The sequence below is a fragment of the Tenrec ecaudatus genome, chromosome 8 (assembly GCF_050624435.1).
Source record: "Tenrec ecaudatus isolate mTenEca1 chromosome 8, mTenEca1.hap1, whole genome shotgun sequence".
Classification (NCBI taxonomy): domain Eukaryota; kingdom Metazoa; phylum Chordata; class Mammalia; order Afrosoricida; family Tenrecidae; genus Tenrec; species Tenrec ecaudatus.
Window position 1 is genome coordinate 165,358,794 of NC_134537.1, and position 18,853 is coordinate 165,377,646.

General features: G+C 40.7%; 1 non-coding gene across 1 annotated transcript; it reads right to left on the minus strand.

Moving 5' to 3' along the window:
• Nucleotides 1–353: 353 nt before the first annotated feature.
• Nucleotides 354–497, minus strand: LOC142455895 (small nucleolar RNA SNORA48). The gene has a single exon (XR_012786005.1). It is a non-coding gene; the product is annotated as a small nucleolar RNA SNORA48 (small nucleolar RNA).
• Nucleotides 498–18,853: the final 18,356 nt, after the last annotated feature.

Below are 18,853 nucleotides of genomic sequence, written 5' to 3' on the forward strand. Positions count from 1 at the left end.
ATTAAGACAAGGTGATTGAGGAAGTTGTGGAGTGCTGAGAAGTCCTGTAGAGGTGGTAGGGGGGTTTTCTTCTGAGTTGGGGGTAGCATCAAAGAGGACATGCATTGATTTGTAATGTAAATCAGTCTGTGTGCTATGTAAACAGTCTATTAACTCTCTCTGGCCTTACACCTTGTGAGTATTTGCATACAAAGCATGCCACTGAGTAATTGCTGACTCCTGCTGACCCTATGACTTTCAGAGTGGGACTATTCCCTCAGCCTACCTTCACCTTCTCCTTACAGGAACAAATCACGAGTCTTGATCTCTTAGCACAGCTAGGTGAGTTGCAGCTGCCAAACTTTGTGTTTTATTAATGTATCCTAGGCATGAAACAGCTCTGGCCATGATCTAGGCATCAAGCTAGGATGAACAAAGGGCTGCCAGTCTGCTCTGCCCCTGACTGATACAAGAGTACCACTACCAATCAGGTGTCTCTTTGCCCATAGCCAGGGGTAGCTGCCAAACAGTTTACGCTAGAAGTTAAGCACAAACCATTTGTACCACCAGGGACCAGTGTGTAACTCAATAGTTCTAGGATATAACCCACTGTCACCCAGTTGACTTGACTCATGGTCATTTTATAGGACAGAGTAGAACCGTTCCTTAGTGTTTCTGGGACTCTACATCTTAGAGACACAAATGGCCAAATCTCTTTCCCACTGAGTATCTGGGCCTTTGAACCAGTTATTCTCAATTTACAAATCATAAAACTCTTGAGGATAGAAAATAACTTCCCAGATTCACCCTTCATGCATATGATTCCAAAGTCAAGGGTATTAACACTCAAATACAAGCAGCAACTAGCCACAATTTATAGGAATAAGTTTAGACATATCTAAATTAGCATGGGGGGTATAGTTCAATTAGGAAGGACTATGATTTAAATAGGAAAGGAGTGGAAACTGATTAGCAAATGTTTGAATGTCATCCCTGACACCGCCAACCCCACAAAAAACAGAACCCTCACTGCCATGGAGTCATTCGACTCCGCACAACCTTATAGGACAGGTTAAAACTGCCCCTGTGCGTTTCCAAGACTCTAACTCCTTATCGGTATAGAAAGCCTCATCTTTCTCTGGAGGAGCAGCTGGTGGCCTGGAACTGCTGACCTTGTGGTTAGCAGCGCCATGTGTACCACGATACCACCAGGGCGCCTTGCCTGCCACAATTGGAGATTAAGACTAAATGTTGGCTGTTGCTAAAGGATTTTAAAAGTGAAAATGAGAGTGTATTTTTAGGAGATCTTTTACTAGCAAGTAGGGGAAAGCTTACCCAACCGATGACATATTCAGTCACTTCATACGCATTTGACAACTGCACAATAAAAAAGGAAGACTGGAGAAGAACTGATGCATTTTACCACGGTGCTAAAGAAGTGGATTGAACCATGGCATTAGTGCAATAAAAATGAACAAAATTGTCTTTAAAGAAGTACAGCCAGAATGCTCTTCAGAAGTGAGGAAGGTGGGACTTCATCTCACATACTTGGACATGATATTAGCAAAGACCAATCCCTGGACATCAGCAAAGGACATCATGCTTGGTGAAGTGAAATGGGTCAGATTGAAGCGGTGGCAGAAACAATGGGCTCAACATGGGAAACATACTGAGGTTGGTGAGAACTGAAGAGCATCATTGGAGGAGCAAGGTAGGGATGCTGTGAGTCAGAAATGGTTCAATGGCATCGGATCATGAAAACAACAAAGAAATGCTGGGACGTATTTGTGAAATTAGAAAATTAATGTCCAGTGAGAGTCCCTATGTGGCTAAGATCTTAGCAATGAAACCAAGGGAGAGTAGCTCAACTCTGACATATGGGGGTTGAGAGATGAGTCAGAACTACTGGGATGACAATAGTTGACCTCACCCTAACCCCCATCCTTGGTACTGAATGTTTTGGTCACATAGGTGGAGACAAGCAGTGGTCTCACCTAGTTAGGGCTAACCTAATGCCTACACTCAAGAAATTCTCAGTCAATGTGAAAATTTATTTAAATGTAATTCAAAAAGGAATGTGGAAGATTTCTCTTTGGTCAGGACAACCATGAGTGGGGCCTAAAAAGACTCCAGTGAAATGAGGTCAAGTGGTCTATGGCCGCTGTGCTGCCAGTGACCCAGAGGGCCATGGACATAGGTATGCAATCTGCATGGACATAGGTCTGCGATCTGCATACTTCCTCCAGGAAGTCCATCTTGTTTGGGAGCTCTAGCCTCGTCAGCGATTTGGGAAGGTTCTGCCTAGGAACTTCCTCCAGCAGGGCACAAATGGGGGTTGTTAGACTGGCCAAGAACTGCTGGACATGCAGATGTTCATGGTTCAAATTCAGTGCAGGGATAAAGGCTGGTTCATGCCTTTGGTCCCTCAGTTCTGTCAGGACTTAAAAGCTCTCAGCTGCACCTTGATCTATCCAGACTCCAGCCTGCTAATGCCAGCCTCCGGCAGACACAGGCACAGGGTGAATCCGAAGGCAGGAGTATGAGATCCTTGACAGGAAGAGGTTTGGGAGCCCACCACTTGGTGGGCACAAAGGTCCACTTCAGTTGTTGGTTGCAGCAGGACTTTTGATAGTGTGCGTCTAATTCAGAAGGTGTCACCCAGGAACCTTGAGCCAGCTGCCAGCTTGTAAGTTGGTGGACAGATGGGCTCCCTATTATAGCCTTGACTCGCTTTACCTTTAGCGTCTTCTGAGTCCTGTTACTCACAGGATCACTACGAAGTGGAATAGACCCAGTGATAGTGGGTTTTGTGTTTTATTTGTATCATATCAACGTAGACTGGAATTGTAAGCAAGTCAAATTTATTTCTGAGTTTAAGAAGTATTTTCACATTTCTCCAGCTAAGTAGATTTGCCATCGATTGTTAGCTTTTCTTACCATGGAGTTTTTAATCATTGGAATATTTCAGTTCTATTAAATGATAAATACTATGTGTTGTGATTTTCATCTTTTTATTAAATCCACATAGTGCTTTCAGTAATCAATTTTATAATGTGATAGCAGAATTCTGGGAATATCATGATTTTTGGCATAATCTATTATACTTCTATAGATATAACTGATATATAGTCAATTACTTACTGTGCCCCTTAAGTCGAATCCTTTTTGTGATGGGTTGTAAATTATAGTCTCTGTGCTTGTGGCTATAATCCTATTATGGAGGGAGTTTTCCTAATGGGCAGGGTTTGGCTGGGGTGTATTCAGAGTCTCCATCTTACTAGAGGGTGTAAATCAAGTCACAACATTTTGTTTCCTGAGAGGTATGGTCAAATGAAAGACAGAAACCAAACCACAGTTAAAGCCTTATATCTGTGTATAAGAGAGATGTCAGAACAAAGTGTTCTTGCATTGAGGGAGTACTTGAGTGGAGGCCCAATGTCCATCTGTTACCTTAATACTAAACCTATAAATATATGCACATGGATCTATTTCTCTAGTGCTATATAAATATATTTATATATGTACATACCAGTATTTAGACCTCTATAAATGCCCTCTACTTCCTTGTTCTTGCCTCTATTTCCTTCTACTTTTCTCTTGTCCCACTATCATGCTCAGCCTTCATTGGGTTTTCAGTAATCTCTCTTGGCTACATTGCCCTTGACCAAGCCCCACCAGACATCCTATACCCTCCTCAACATTGATTTTAGATCAGTGGTTGTTCCCTTGTCCTAGGTTTGTTTATACCTACCTCATTGCCCCTGCCTTCCCCTCTCTTGGGTCCCCCCAGAACCATCTGTCCTATTGTTTTCTCCTCCAGATTGTTTTTCCTCCACCTGTCTTATCTACGTAGACATGCGGAGACAATAATAAGCATAAAAACAAGAAAGAGCAAAACAATGCAACATAAAGCAAAAACAACAACAAAATAATGACAAAGAAAGAAAAAAAAAAAACCCTGTAAATCATTCCAGGTCTGCTTGTTGACATTTAGAAGTGACTTCCAGTTGAGTCTGATGGGGTGCCATGCCCTGACCTCAAGGTTTATTTTTGGTATTCCTCAGAGACTTCATTGCTTTGCTCTCTTTGCTGCTCTGTTGTGTGCCCTTAGTGTGTTGCCAGGTGTGGTGGGGTAAGATCGGGCACAATTCCGGTACTGTGTTTCCAGTGTTGTCCCCATTGTGCTATGGGTCAGTGAGTGACACCTTGTCTTGTGGTGGTGGCAGCCATATGGTCCTCTCTATGCATTGGTTTCTCTGAGTAAGAATTTGTTCTAATAACCCGGCATTCTGTGATCCTCACCTTCCTGACACAATCGCTGCAGACAAAATGGGTGCATGAGCAAATGGGGTGAAGAAAGTCGATGGTACCCGGCTATCAAAAGATAGCATCTGGGGTCTTAAAAGCTTGAGGGTAAACAAGCCACCTTCTAGCTGCGAAGCAACAAAGTCCACATGCAAGAAACGTACCAGCCTATGTGATCGGAGCATGGGGGTGGGGGGCATGGCGGGGGGGAGGGGGCGCGGCTAAGGATCAGGTACCAGGCATCAGAGACCTAGAACAAAAATGTCATATCAATGTGAATGAGGGGGAGAATGGAGTGGACACCCAAAGCCCATGTGTATACAATTGGACATCTCCTTCCAGAAGAGTCACAAGGAAGAGACGAGCCAGTCAGGGGGCAGTATAGCACCGATGAAACATACAACTATCCTCTAGTTGTTTAACGCTTCCTCTCCTCCACTGTCATGACTCCAATTATACTTTACACATCTGGCTAGACCAGAGCATGTGCACTGGTACCGATAAGAACTGGAAACCCAAGGAATCCAGGACAGATAAGCCCCTCAGGACCAATAATGAGAGTAGTGATACCAGAAGGGTAAGAAAAGGGTAGGGGAAGCAAGAGGGAACCGATCACAATGATCTATATATAACCACCCCCACCTCTAGGGGAAGAGGCAACAGAAATGTGGGTGAAGGGCAACATCAGTGTAAGACATGAAAAATATATATATAAATGATCAAGGGTTCATGAGGGAGGAAGGGTTGGGTAGTGAAGGAATGAGCTGATATCAAGGGCTCAAGTAGAAAGCAAATGTTTGAAAATGATGTTGGCAACATCTGTATAAATGTCCTTGACGCAATGGATGGATGTATGGATTGTGATAAGAGCTGTAGGAGCCCCCAATACAAGGATTTAAAGGAGAGCGAGAGAGAGATTCTAGAATCAAGAGAAAGACTCTACGGACCGTGGAAGAACCGCCAGGGAAGCATTTTTAAGATCCAGCGTGGTGGAGGCTGAGATCCAGGCACCAGAGGCCACAGCACAGAGACCTGAGACAGAGTAAAGGAACCAAGCTTAGACAGAGCAGAGGGCCCGCACCCCTGAGAGGAGGCCATGGGAAAGGGAGGTGACATGCAGGTAGATTTCCTGGCTCCCAGGGGCAGACCCAAGGGACCACGTGGCTGAGAGGCTGAGGAGCACAGGGAGTCAGCTGCTGGCTGGGGAGAGTGGCTGTGCTGGATCAATGACTCCACCCTTAATGCTCTCTGACCCTGGCTAGGGGCCCCCTCTGTTTATGAGTACTGCCTCGGATAACAGAGCCCAGCCGGAAGTCCAGTGCAGGAGCAGGAACTATAGGTAGAGAAGACCAGCAGAGGTCTGTCTGACCTTTGACGTGTGCCAGTCGGCCTTGGGTTGGTGGGAGTTCGATAATCCTTCTCTCTCTGAAGCCAATTGAGATCAGGTGTGCCTTCTGCACAGATTTTGCAATTACTTAGATTCAATTTGCCAATATTGTCTTGCATCCACATCAAAGACTGTACTGGCTTATAAAATATTTTTCTTTTGTTGTCCTGGACTCATTTTGATTTCAAGGTTGTTTTAGATTAATAAAAGGACATGTGGATGTTCTCCCACAGACTATGGACTAAAACACTTGTTTCTGAAGTTTTTAAATTAGGGTATCTGAGAATGCATAGTACGTATTAGCTTTTCAAAGATTCAGTGTTTGGCTCTGTTCATTTGCATATTTAGGATTTTGTTCCTTCAGTTTATTTTTTGATTTATATAGAAATGCCTGAGATATCACTACAATAATGCTTAGGAGAAAAAGTATAACCTATATGTTTATTTCATAGACAAAGTTTAAGATTTCAAGAAACAACCCAAAGAGAGTAGGAACAGAGAGATAATAAAAATTTTAAAACAGGACAGGAGTACAAACCTAAATTCACATGCATTTTATCAGACATCTATAATTATTCCATGACTTGCATGATGGAATCTTCTTTAATTGATTTGAAAGTGTGATTTAAATTTCACAGATATCTTATTCAAGTTATTTTTGTTGTTATTGACCTTTAGTTATATTTTAGATAAAAATCATGCTGTAGGCCTGTGATACTAATTATTCTGTTTCAAATTTGATGAGCAGCCAACATTGTGGTATTTGTAATTGTTTTGTGCTTGAAAAGACAAAACAAAAATGTAAATTCCCTAATTGTTGATTAAAACTTTAAAATTTTTATATTAATATATTTATGGAAAAATAGGTTTTACACACAGGATCATCTCTCAGAGTTAAGGCAATAGATTTATTGATAGTATTTTCGCAATTTTTATTTAAGTTACTAAAATATATTTATTTAGCGGCTGCCATGTGCTGGGCATCATTTGTTTTTGGAGCTTGCATATTCTAGTTAGAGGAAATGAAGGGTAAGTGTGGAAACAAGAATATAAATGCTATGATATGACTTAGTAATAGATGCTATAAAAGAGAAAATAAAGAGGACAAATACTGAACCAGGCATGAAGCATCAAGAGAAGACGGGAGGGACCCACAGTCACTGCACCAACATGAAAGGCGGTGTGCAGCCCCTTGAGGAGGGATCCTCTGAGCAAGCAGCAGCGGTTCTGCAGGAACAAGATCAAGCGGCACCAAAGGCAGTGGGTCAAAAATACAACTCCAGGGATTGATGGAATGCCGACTAGGAGGTTCTGACAAAACATCTCATGCAGATTGCAATTGCTCACTCATTTATGCCAAGAAATTTGGAAGACAACTAACGTACTTGGCAAATGAACTAAAAAAAATTCCTATCTGGGCTGATCTTAAAGAAAGGCGATTCAATGGGATTCAGAAATTATTTTACAATATCATTAATATCACATATAAGTAAAATTTTCCATTCCTTGTTGTTTTTGTGTAACATGTAGCATGACAAAATCTCTTTTATTTATTTGTGTGGTTTTGTATTTTTTGTTTTTCTGCCTTTATAAGCATGCGCACTACAGTGGTACAGGATATATTGGGGTATTTCCAGTGCTCGTATATATATTGCCTATCAGTAAACAGGGTTACGGTGGGTTGCTCATGAGTTGTTGCAGTATTCTAAAATGTCAAGTACTAACAACGATTCATAGCACCCTGGAATATAGTGAGTTACACAGGAGGCTTTTGGATCCCATGGAGACTTACAGACGAGCAGGCCGAATGATGGCACCCCTTCTCGGGCCCGTAACTCGGCCCGAGTCAGTAACTGGTCAGAATCAGCCAGGGGAGAGTGGGTTTGGTCTTGTTTATAGCACTACTCAGAAATAACCCAGTGTAAGGCAGAAGACTAAATGCCAGAAAGGCAAATACAAATAATTCTTTCTTTCTGACTGAAAATTTACCAATTTAGGGTCACAATAATAACTATGCTTTGCTGATTCTAAATGTTAATAGCATTTGATATGGGATTTCTAGATTTTCCACTCCAACTGGAGTTATTGGGAAGTTACTGACAATTTAAAAAGCTGACCTGGGAGTTTGAACAGGCCTTTGGCTAACCTCATTTTCTCCATCCCGTTCCTTCTCTGGAAATAGAGTTTTTAAAGCAATTATGTTCTTCAAAACGTATTTGGCAATTTTTAGAAGATAACATAACAAGTTAAAGAGTTAAAAAGTACACAAAAATAGAGCATCATAGGGGAGAGAGTGAGGGACAGAGGCCAGGATTCTTACATACCTGATTCGATTTTGTCATTTACTAGCCCTTGACTATAGGTAGGTTTTAAACTCTGCGGAATTATCGATTCCTCTATCTTTAGAATGAAGGAAATAGTGCAATCTCCTGCAAACAACATTCTAATGAACAGGTGAAATAATGAGAACATTTTCCAACTAAGGTTAGCTAGCTAGCTAGATGCAGTTTCTCTGTATGTTCATAAATGTTAACATCGGCTCATCCTTTGTCCCTGACCTACGCGGCTACAGTGTCCTCAGAGCGGCCCCCTTTTCCCTCCTCTGAAACCCCTCACAGCTATCCCCCACCCAGCACCAGAGTGTCCCACTTAAAACATAAGTCAGATCACGCGACTCATTCAAGACCCTCTAACCACTTTCTATTCAAATTGAATGAAATCCAGCCTCTTTCACGATGCATCGTCCGGGTGTTTATCTTCTGGTTTCATCTCTCCTGCTTCCCCCATTAAATCCCCAGGCTCCAGGCAGGCCTGACTAACCAGTATCCCAAATGAACGGTGGCCTTAGTATTGTGTTGAATCCCGTTCCTTTGATGCTTGAATCTTTTTAATTGATCAGGTCGCTGATCAATTAAATGTCACATAGAGAAGTTTTTCTCTGATCAACTGAACTATGATTACTTAGCATTCACCCTTTATCATACTATCCTTTTATTTTTTTATCGATCACTCATCATAACAGTTGTTGCAACTACTTTGTGTATTTATTTGCTAACCTCCCATCAACTGCCCGAGTCTCCCCACATGAGCTTGAAAGGGTTTTTAGAGCAAGAACATTGTTTATAATTTCTCTGGTTTACACAAAGGAGCCTGTTTTATTTATTTTTTACTAAATAATAGTAAATTTATTTTACTAAAAGAATGTAAAATGGAAGTTAGAATACTGTGGTAGTTACACATAACCTGTTATCATTTCAGTTGTAGGAGTGAAGGGGTGGCGTTTAGCCTGTCAATAAGGTCACAGCTTGATGACCTCATTTGGAAGCGCTAAGGAGATAAATAGTTCATTGGACACAGGCTCACTCCCTCTGAGACATTCCTGTAGAGAAAAAACACGGAGCTGCCCTAGAGCACTGAAGCGGGAGGAGCCATGTGGAGACCCCTGCCAGCACTGAGATGCCTCTACTGCCACTGGATCCACAAGACTTCCCACCCACTGACCTGTGATCTTCCCGCATTCGGCATCATTGCATATGTTGTGTGAGTCTGAAGAGGACTTTATAGATTGTCATCATGCATATGGGCTAATATCAGACTTATGGACTTGATGTGGACTGGGCTGGGAAGTTTTCTTAATGTACAATTATTCTTTATGTAAAGCTCTTTCCTATACACACATGAGTGTCTATAAATTTGTTTCTCTAGTCTACCCATACTTACACATATAGTGACATTTAAATTGCAAAATAAAATTCATATTAAGTCATTCATGAAGGACAAATCATTGTTGAAAGATAGCTACTGAATGACGCAGCCTTGAAGGGAGCATGTGCAGCTAGGACAGAGGGCTGTGTGGGAAGTTGGAGAGGATGTGGTCTGGGTGTGGCTTCAGTTAGATGTCAGTGGCTTCTTGCCTCATCCAGAAAGAGGTAAAGGATCTCAAGCTTAGAGTGTACTGTGTTGTGTTGTGTTTTGAAATGACTCTAATTAACAGGACATTCATTCTCTTCTTACACGGAAGACACAGGCTGAGGCCTCTGACAGCAAAAAGGCACCCCATTTGTGGGACAAGACTGGTAAGGGTATGTTCTTCTGCCGTAAGTCGGAGATCCCAGGCTTGCGGTAGATAAGCTCAGGGAATGATCTCTGGAGATACCAGGCTGATTTTTCCAAGCGGTGAGGTCTCAGAGCAGAATGTGTACTACATGCACCTCCAGTGCGTTCTCAGAGGGCCTGGCCTCCTCTGTGCTTATTCAGTTACGAAGCAGATGGAGGGGTGTGGGGTGGATGGAACCAGAGATACTGGCCCTGCAGGTCCAGGTCAACCCTGAAAGAGATAATCTGTCACTGCCACCGTTTCACTCCCTATGGACATGTGCAGAGTCCTCCAGAGAGACGGAACAATGAAGCAAAGTGACTCAAGGAGTCAGAAATAGAAAATACAAGGAGAAAGCTCACTCCCACTGCAGACTGCTTCTAGGTAGACATGAGATTTCTCCGCATCATACTCCATGGGTACAAACATGACTCCTAGTTGTTTCCTGTAACCAGGACCTGGCTTTCATTCCTGTTGTTGATGAAGGTCACCCAGTCCTACAATCCAGGATCCTGTGAGACACTCCATGGTTGTCATCCTCTCCTGCCTGCATCGGTTTGGGAAACAGACATCAATTTTGGACAAGCTGTAGATAAATTAGAATCCATGATGAAACAGTGTTAACTGGCAGGTCAGTGGTTTGAAGCCCCTGATCGATTCATGGGAGAAAGATATGACAATCTGTTTCCAAAAAAAAAAAACAAAACACACACACAGTCATGGAAATCCTGTGGGAGTAAGTCTCTGACCTATAAGGTCTTTATGAATCAGAATCAAGATCAACAGGCAGGTTTTTGCTTTGCTTTGGGGTGATATCTTAATAAGAAGCTCTGGTGGTATAGCAGCTAAAGCATTTCACTGCTAACAGAAAGGTTGGTGGTTCTACACCACCAGCCACCCTGTGAGAGGAGGATGTGGCAGTCAGCTTCCAGAAATATCGAGAGCCTTGGAAAGATTCTCTCCGACTCAACACCAGTAACTCCCAGTGGGGTAGCGAAGTCACTGAGAACACTCCATGTCCTCCGGCCTTCAGTGTTTACATTTGTACAACTTATATACTGATTTAGGCTAGTAGTCAGGGGAATATTTTTCAAGAGTAGAGGTATGAAATAAGTAATAAAACAAGTGACAAATTACATGGGGCATGGGTGGTTACAGGCCAAGAAGGAGAAATCACAATTGAGTTCAGGTAGTGAACAATTTTTACTTGTATGGCTATATCTTTTTTTCCTGATAAGAGATACTTTGCTAAAATTTTCACAATTATTCCTGACATTAATGCTACATCACTGCTCTGTTTCCTCCCTCTTGACTGCTCAACAACGAATAGACTGAATTTTCATGAATCGCTTTTTACATGAATTTCTGGAAGTTGTAGGAGTGGCAGGAGGAGCTCGGGTATCGATCCAAGGTTCAAAGCTGAAAGCTTTCATAGTTGTCTGTTTCGATAGAGACCAACTGTTTCCTTCTACCATGGGTGATTTGTAAGAACCACTCTTTATTAATACATCATCTCTTCTCTGATCCAAATAACTTTAGGAATCATTCTGTCACCAGAACTAATCTCCTTGGTTTCCAAACCCAATGTTGTGAAAAGGGGTAATTGCTTATTTTTTTTCTTTTTGAGCTTTTTGCCTTCAAACAGTAAAATTCCCTGGCCTACGCCAAGATCCCCTCTTCTTCACTGTGACACTAAGTTTTCTGCATGATCTCCGGTATTTGGGGCAGGCCTGAGGTGTGCTTTAGAAATGTGTTGGTTTGGGTATATGTGTCCAGAATTCCACTCGCAATGCAGATTCTACTTTTTACCCCATTTTTCCTGCTGCTTTTTTATGGTTCCCAAGGGGAGAGATGGAAACGTGTTGATATACATAGCTGGGCTCATCAAGAAGCAATGTAAGCACTTGCAGTTTTTCACTCATATATTCTATGATGTCATGTGGCCTAGATCCTGTGGATCTAGAGCAGGGGTCAGCAAACTTTTGAGCGGGAAGAGCCAATCCTGTCCCCCACAACAATTTAAAAATTATTTAAGAGCTATGACTATTTTTTACAAACAAATGAAATCACCATTATCTGAATATTATCCTCTTCGTTTTTTCAATTTCATTTTATAGCCACAAATACCGACCCAAAGAGCCACCTGTGTCTTGTAAACTGAAGCTTGTTGACCCTTGGTCTGCAGCAGTGGCTTTTAACCATTGTGTCCATGATCTGGAATAATCAACATCAGTTTTTTTATATTACACGGCTTAGACACAACAACGTTTCCAATAATTCATGGAAAATTCCATTATCTATTGATTCAATTTTTCCAAAAAATATTTTAAGCCCCGTCATCAGTGTAACTCTAAAATCAATGGGAAAAAAACACTTTTGAAATTGCCGTAATGCCTGCAGTGGCTTCCTAAATTCAGCTCCTGACCCATACATGGCTTGCTCAGCATCGCGGTGTGTGGAGGGTCAGCACAAACGGCACAGTGGCATCTCATAACAGCAACCCTCTCTTTGAAAGCTCGCACACAGAAGTTTATTCATTCTGTATGTAGTATTTCTTGAGGATGCTATATGTGCCAGACATATATATGTGTTATATAGGTGCCAGACACATATATGTTATATGTGTTTCCATACATCTGTGTGCAATGCATATATCCCAATGTGGTCTCTAATCACACAAAAGTTCATAGAAAGACAGATAAACAGTTAGGAGTAGTAAGTGCATCTGTAAAAGATCACCATGACTATCTTACATTGATATTGTCTAGTGGAGTTAAAAACAATTTTTAAAATTTTTAATGTTTTATTGGCATATAATTCACACATCATACAATTCAACAGTTGGTTCATATTAAAAAGAGTTGTACAACCATCTCCACCATGAATTTTAGAAAATGTGCCTCTATCTGTACTCAGTGTAAAGCAGCTGACCCAGTTAGTCGGGTCTTATGTTGGGTTTCAAGTAAGAACCATACAGGATGTCTTCTCCAGTCACACAGTAAGTCACAGAACTAAACCAGAATCGTTATGTTCTCACCAGTAGTCATTACCCTTTATATTGTATTGAATATTGACTCAATTATAATAATTAGTTGTCAACAAAAGATTAAATGAAGATTATTGAGAAGTAAAATATTGCTTAAACCTATTTTCAAATATGTAAACATTAGATGTAAGGTGAATATCTTCAAGTCTTTGAATAATTAAACCAGTATTAACAAAACAATACCACCAATACCACATGCACACAAATGAAAAAGAAAAAGGAAATCCTCAGGGATGCGGTTTAGATTGGGGACCTTAGCCGTCACTGTTTCTTCAGGGAATTGCTACCTTACCACGAACTTATAAATGTTCTCAAGGTCAGCGGGCGACTGTGCTGAATGATGCATGGCAGGGCCAGGTGTGCACTTATGAAGGTCAGCTTGAGCGGGAGGAGAGGCAGGGAGCATTTCTCACACTTGGAGCTCTGTGTCATGCTGGTGCAACAGGTCTTACTTTAGTTCCAAAATCATCAGCTCCTCTGAATATGCACTCAAGACTCACAAAATGTTGTCCCCAATACTTCTGAGGAAGACATACCAATTCAAATGACAATGAATATACCCACTTTTCCAGGGAGGCCTGGTAACCTGGTAGTGATGCATTGGGCAGCTGGACACAGATTACCAGTTCAAAACCATCAGCCCCTCCGCAGGAGAATGATGAGACTTTCTCCTCTCGGAGAGACTTAGAGTCTCAGAACCCCCCAGGGACAGTTCTGTCCTATATGCGCATACGTCCCCTGTCCTACAGGGTGGCTACGGGTGGGCATCAACTCACTGGCAAGGAGAGCAGTGAGTAAGTGCCCTTGCTAGCGGCCCTTTGTGGAAGACACTTGATCCTGGAGGACGAAGTTAACAGAGCTAAAGTCCTCCCATGAGATAAAAGAAAATGAGGATAAAGTAGTTGCCACAAGTTGCAAGGTTCCTTCGGAAGCACCACACCTTGACATGGACACATGTTAGACCTGCAGATGCAGTTTCTTCATGTGGCCGTATCCAACGGAACACCTTCTCAGGCTTCCTAACCTGCCCCTTTCACCAGACGGACAATGCATGCTGATTATTCATAGCCTGGGCTGCATTTTGCTTTTGCCTAAGACCATTTACAACCTTTCCCAATCAGATATTCTCAGGAATGTCTAGCTGGTGACCTTGGGTGTTATGATTTATCAATGACAGTCCAACAGACAGTGCATTCCAACCCCATTTGCAAACTAAAGCTGTGGGCCTGAAAATAAAGGCATTATGAAAGAAAACGATAAAGCAAAGATTTTAAACTTCCTCAGACATAAAAGAGAAATTAAAGGTAGACACACGTTGTATTTTCCTTTACAGAACCAGCATAATCGACTTCAGTCGGCATGGCAGGATGTAGCTCTGGGAAAGACATACCCATGCAGTTCATGTGCCGGCTCACTTCCAACTCCGCAACAAACATAAACTAAAGCATAGTCTTTAACTAGACGAGCCGCTCTTCCAGGGAAACTAGCAATTAGTTACTTGGTTACCAGCGGCAGCATGAAACTGGCCAACCTAAGCAGGATTACCTTACAAATTGATATAATGTAAAACTCTGTGCCTGAAGGAAGATGAGACCATCTAATCATATAAAGATTTACATCCCAGAAACCCAAAGAGGCAGATCTACCCTGTTCTGTAAGGTCGCGATGAGTCAGAATCCACTCAATGGTAGTGAGTTTTGTTTGGTTGATTTTTGTTTTAATGACTCTATGTAGAGTGTATTGATTCATTCAAAACTAGTTGGTTCTTCTATTGAATGTAATGTATTGCTCTATCTTAGACCTAGATCAGGGTTTAATTCATTAGAGACATGGAAAATATTTTATTGAATAAATGATTGAATGACACAACAAATTACTATAAAATTTTACATGAAATGGAGGTAACTCAAAGATAAATCCACTGACAGCCTTCCAGACATTAGGCATGAGAGATGATCACATACGCGGGAACACACGTATGTGCTCACACAATAGCTACAAGGTTACTTTGAATTCCCTGTGTTTTCAGCTAAACTCTACTTCCTGTTGCTCCACAATCTATATTGTGGAGGGTGAGCACTTGAATGCTTGACCAATGAATGCAACAAGCTTTACAAAGAGCCCCTCATCTTTGCCTTTCCACGGGCACATCAAGCTACAGAATGCCAGCAAAGGAAACACCAGATTATTAAATGCAAGACTTTGGGGGTGGCAGTGGGGGGGGGTGGGGGCTGGAAACTCATAGAAGAAGGTGAGATAGGTGCTGGTGTAACTTAAGAAAACAACTAGGAGGAAAGCAAAGGTTATTAATTATCAAAATAAACATGAGAGAATAAATACTTCACAAAACTCTACCAAGACACTAGAAATAGTCTAGAAACATGACAGCTAGGGAAAATGGAATAAAAACAAGGAATTTTAAAATATTTAAAAAATAGAATGAGAGATAAAAGAGGTTCAAAGCAATCGGGGGTCTTTGAAGAAAAATTAGAACACATTAGTGTTACAATGTGAGAAGGGATCACATTCCTGAAATGAACTAAAAGGCTTGAATGTACAAGGAAATGTTCCCCTACCTGGTAGAATAAATTGATGCAAACTAGGAAATTCCAGCTATAATGCAATATGTTTACAGAACTTTAAAGATAAATAAACACTCTTTTGGGTAGTCATAAAAAATACCACTAAATGTGGAAACAATAATTGGCTTCAAATTTCTCCCAAGAGTGTGTTTAATGCTAGAAGAAAATTAATTATATTTGTAAGAGGAATGAATATGAACCACTGGTTTGGTAGGTTTTACAGCTGTTTGTGAAAAATGCCTGGTGGAACAGCAGTGTAATTAAGAGTCACTTCTAACCAAGTAAAGTGGGTTGAGTCCACCGCAGCTTTGCGGGCAAACGGCTTGGTATTTCTCTATTAAGATCACAGCCTACAAAGCCCACTGAACAGTTGTACCTTCACACATTTCACTCTGAGTGAACATTTACTTCGTGATCAGAGATGTGGCTTGACACAGTGGCTGCAACAATGGATTTAGATTGTGGGGACGTTGAAGGACCGGGCATTGTTCTGCTGCATTTAGGGTCATTCGGAAGCAGAAAGCGCATGCGAGCACTTACGGCAGTGCAGGGGTTAAGCACCAAGCTGCTCTGTGAAAGGTCAGGGCTTCAAAGCCCCCAGCCACCTGCCTGGAGAAAGATGAGGCTGTCTGCGTCTGTAAAGGGGAGCGATCTCAGAAACCCCGAAGAGAAGTCGGCCGCGTCAGAATGGTCTTGTTGGCCGTAGGGTGACCAACATAACTATCTTTCAAATATAAAGACGACTGAGAAGATTTCTTTTAAAAATTCAACATTGGGAAGAATGCTACACCATTTTATAAACACATAATAATGTTACTGGAGGATAAATTGCAACCAAGAGTTGTGATAGAAACTGGCAAAAGGTGCCAAATATTGAATATATTTAATTGTAGATACAATTAGAAAGTTACTGTGAGTATATTTCTAGGATTGAAGTAGATACATAAAGGCAGCACTCCCTGATAATTAATAAACAGCACAACTAACCAAAAGTGGGTGGAAGAGAGAGACATTTGAGGCAGAGTACATTTTCTGAAGGGACAGCTCTAAGAGTCGGGTGACATTGTGCCATTTAAATGGGCTACACTAAAAAACAGACGTACAGGCATCTTTATCAGCACAAAAGTTGATATTAAGAAATATTTGTAGACTAAAACTTAAAAATTTATACACATAAATTGTATACAGGAAGGTGAGAAGGAAGGAAAATATAAAATGGTTTAATATTGTTTATGTCAAACAGTAGATACTGTCTAAATATACCAAGACTAAAGGGATTATAACACATTTTAGCATTAAAGTAATCATTTGAATACAAATCCATCTTCATGAATAAAAAAAGCTGCAAAGTATCAAAAGCCATGGAAAAAAGCGGCACATAAATTTCCACAACTTTCTACAAGAAAATATAAAAATAATGTAACAGGGATGTGTCAGATGAAGCAACAGCTATCCAATCAGAAACTAATACTCTATGTGTTCCTGTGGTGATACTTTGTAAATGTGATTAAATGCCATAAACAGTTGATTTTAAGCGTGATGATGATAGGTCATCTAGGTGTGCCTGAGGCAAACAGTTGAAGGTTCTAAGAGAAACAGCTGAAGATTTCCTGAAGAAGCAGAAATTCTGCTTGGGGACATCAATGTAAACTGGAATCCAAGATTTACAGCCAACCCTTCCTGATGGATTTGTCCAGTTAATCTCAAAATTACGTATGTCAATATCTTGCAAATACACGATACAAACGTTCCAGCCATTTAAAAATTGTTTTCTGTTTTGCTTTATTCCTTCCTCTTTGGCACCTTGCAATCAGGAGCCTGCCCTCCCCTAGTGGCAGATATAAGCACAACCTCTCGAAAGAACAGGTACGCCACCCAAACTGTGGGTTTCTTTTTCAATTTTAGGTTTTAACTGTATTTTTTATTTTAACTTAAACTATATTCCTTTGACACTCAAGTTCTCTTTTCACATGGACGCCTTCCCACTTAATAAATGCAATTATCAGGTAGACACAGACAAACCATACCCATTCAAACAAAATTTTTATTTTTAAGCCAAGCATTTTCTCCCTGGCCCCTGAGGGCAGAGATCCACCCAAATCCATGCTGCTATAGCAACAGAATACTGCATCCACACCCAAGCTAAGCTCCCATAGACTGTTATTCCTCCTTTTGTCTGCATTTAAAAATCTCTCTCTCTTTTTTCTACAATCTTCATTCTCTTTTCCATTTTTTCTTCCAACTCTTTTTTCCTTCACTTCTTAGATTTAATCCTACTTCTTATAATTCAGGATTGATTATTTGCTTATACTTTTTTCCTACCCTTCCCACTATTTTCTGATATTTTTTCCTTTTCCTAATAAAATATACTTCTATATTGCATATTAAATCTCTTAGAATACATCTTCCCAGTATTAATACAAACATTTAGTCGATCCTTAAGGTCCTTCCTATATTATTAATACTATTACTTTTATTCTCCCCTACCCCCACCCCATCCCTTTCACATCTTACCTACTTATCCATTCATCTCTCTCCCAATTTTTCTCAACTCCGCACTGGATGTTTTCTCACTCCTGTCATACATCTCAGCAGCCCCACAGTACTAATAGGTGGGCCATCATGCTACAGAATGAGCATCCAATAGCTGTCCACCCAAAAATAAAAAACAAGCTCAAACAACCCCAAATCATCCTAACCCAATGGAGTACTCTGAAAAGAGGTCCTGGCACGACCAGAAATGTAATTCAGAAGAACAGTGTTTAGTTTTTTTCAAGAGATGTGAGGAACACTCTTGAGAACAATGGAAGTTATTGAAAATCTAAAATCCTTAAACCTAATGTCATCCCAGAAGTCTAACAATGAGACAACAAATTTAGGCAACATCATAAAAGACTTGAGGAATAGACAGAAGAAAATAGAAATTGAATCAATGAGCTTGAAGATAATCACCCTGATTACAATCAAGGGGATATACAACCAACTAAGAAAAATCAAAGTGATCCAAAGAAAGTCAGAGAATGGTGCAGGACACTATAGCAAGAATCAATCTATGTCTCAATGGGATAATGGAGCAAAAAAATAACAACTATAATGTCTACAGAGAAAATAACACAAAAATTCAAAGAAGAAAAATTTCACAAGATTACCTATGAGGGAAAAAATACTATTCAAGAAGCTGATAGAATAGTGTCTAGGAACAAAACATTGAGACTCATTGTAGTTGAACTCTCCAATTTCAAAGAAAGTATAGAATCCTTATGGAAGCTAGTATAAAAGTAACAGTCACCTATAAGGGAAAAATCTATAAAGATAAGCTCATATTGCTCAGCATAAACTATGTAGAGAAGAAGAAAATGGATTGACATTTAAGATTCTGAAAGAAAAAATATGAAAATCAAGAATCATATATCCAGCAATATTATCCTTAAAATATGAGGGACAAATAAAGATATTCT